This window comes from Panthera onca, chromosome D1, assembly GCF_046562875.1.
Source record: "Panthera onca isolate mPanOnc1 chromosome D1, mPanOnc1 haplotype 2, whole genome shotgun sequence".
Taxonomy (NCBI): Eukaryota; Metazoa; Chordata; class Mammalia; order Carnivora; family Felidae; genus Panthera; species Panthera onca.
The window spans coordinates 4,148,892-4,151,172 of NC_138348.1; positions in this window are offsets into that span (position 1 = coordinate 4,148,892).

Here is a 2,281-nt window from a genome sequence, read left to right on the forward strand (position 1 = left end):
CCCGCCCCCGGAGGTCGGGAGGAGGAGCGGACCGCGCTGTGACACAGGGGATGCCCCTTCGCCACCAGCCAATAAGAACGGAGGATTCGCGTGTGGAGGCGGGGCCTTCCTAGGCCCCGCCTGTCAGGGGCGGGGCTAAGCTTCCTTCCCGGCAGGGAGGGCCTCTAAGGACCTCCCAGGGCTGGGCGGAATGCCTCCGGCGACCGCGGTCCCTGTGCCGGGTTCCTCAGCAGCACCTGGGCCCTGGGAAAAAGGCCGACTCTCGGGCACTCCCCGAATCAGAAACTCGGAGCAGGGCCCAGGACTCTGTGTTTTGCATGTTGAGTGTTGGGCACGCGGGGATCACCCCAAAGGATACCCCCCCCCCAAAATGGAACTTGAATTTACCCTCTGGTAATGAAATTAGGAAGATTAAATATAGTTAGGGGTAAACTTTGAAAAGACCAGTAAGACTCTTGAAAAATATTTACAACATGTATATGAAGTCTTTTTAACGTTAACACATAAAGCTTGTTTCCCATTGCTGTGGTGACACATTTCTGCAAATTTATCTAAAACCACTCCCATTTATCACCTCTCGGTCCTGGAGGTCAGAAGTCCAGCGGCTGGACCGGGTTCTCCCACCAGGGCCTCACAAGGCCAAAGTCAAGGTGTTGGCTGGCCTGAGCCAGGCTCATGCACACGGTTGGCAGATTCATTGCCGGGAGGCTAGACGGCAGTCCCTGTTTCTTGCTGGACGTCGACCGGGGATCATTCTCAGCTTCTAGAGACTACCACATTCCTCCCCGCATGGCCCTTCCATCATCAAAGCCAGCAAAAGTGCACTGAATCTCTCCCATGCTTCAAAATGCAGCAAGATGCCTCCAGTGTCTCCAACTTCCTCGTTCTGCCCCATCTCTTTCTTTTAAGGACTCCTGTCATTACGTTGGGCGCATCAGATAACCCAGGATCATCTTATTTTAAGATCAGCTGATTAGTAACTTAGATTACATCTGCAAATCCCTTTAGCCAGCTATCCTACCTTAACCACTAGTGTGATGCCAGGAGGTGAAGGTCAAGGGAGCCAAAATTCTGCCTCCCACAGAGCTCTTAAAAACCAGCAAGGAAAGGGGGCGCCTGGGTGCCTCAGTCAATTGAGTGTCTGACTCTTGATTTCGGCTCAGGTCATGATCTCATTGTTCCTGGGTTCGGCCCCGAGTCAGGCTCTGCACTGACAGCACGGAGCCTGCTTGGGATTCTCTCCCTCTCCACCCTCCCCTGTTCATTCTCTCAAAATAAATAAATAAACTTTTTTTAAAAAGTCCACAAGGGGCGACTGGGTGGCTCAGTCGGTTAGGCATCCAACTTCGGTTCAGGTCGTGATCTCACACTTCTAAATTCGAGCCCCACATCGGGCTCCACGCTGACAGCTTCAGACTCTATGTCTCCCTCTCTCTCTGCACCTCCCCTGCTTGCACTCTGTCTCTCAAAAATAAACAAAAGTGTTTAAAAAATTATTTTAATTAAAAAAAAATCAGTAAGAAAAGCATTAAACTCTCCTTAGGTGGAAGGGGAGCAAAGGACTGGAACAGGAAGTTCACAACAGAGGAACTATAGATGTAGGATGTTTGAGACAAACTTCGCCTCAGTGGGATGCAAATCAAATCAAAATAACAATAAAATCATTGAGCAAATCAGTGGGTACATTTTTAAAAGTGTGGAGGTTAACAGTGTGGTTATCTGAGGAGGTCAGAAAAATCATAGACTATGTTTGGTTATTTTTTTTTTTAACAAGAAGCATGCATTTTAAATGTTTTTTAATGTTTATTTATTTTTGAGACAGAGAGAGACACAGCACGAATGGGGGAGGGTCAGAGAGAGAGGGAGACACAGAATCCGAAACAGGCTCCAGGCTCTGAGCTGTCAGCACAGAGCCCCACGCGGGGCTCGAACTCACGGACCGTGAGATCATGACCTGAGCCGAAGTCAGACACGGGACACGTAACCAACTGAGCCACCCAGGTGCCCCGAAGCATGCATTTTAAAACCTGGAAAAAGTAAGATACTTTCATTCTGAAAAAAGAAAATAGATGCACGCAGAACTTTGTAAAAATGGCCCATCCCCCAAGGATTTGTCTTTAATTGCGATTAAGGAATTCTCTTTAGGTCTGAGTACAAACTCACAGAGCCCAAGTGGAATGCAGGGCACTATAAGCACTTTGTGAAAATTAATTAAAGGAAACCTCATTTAAAATGGAGTTGGGGGCGCCTGGGTGGCTCAGTCGGTTAGGCGGCCGACTTC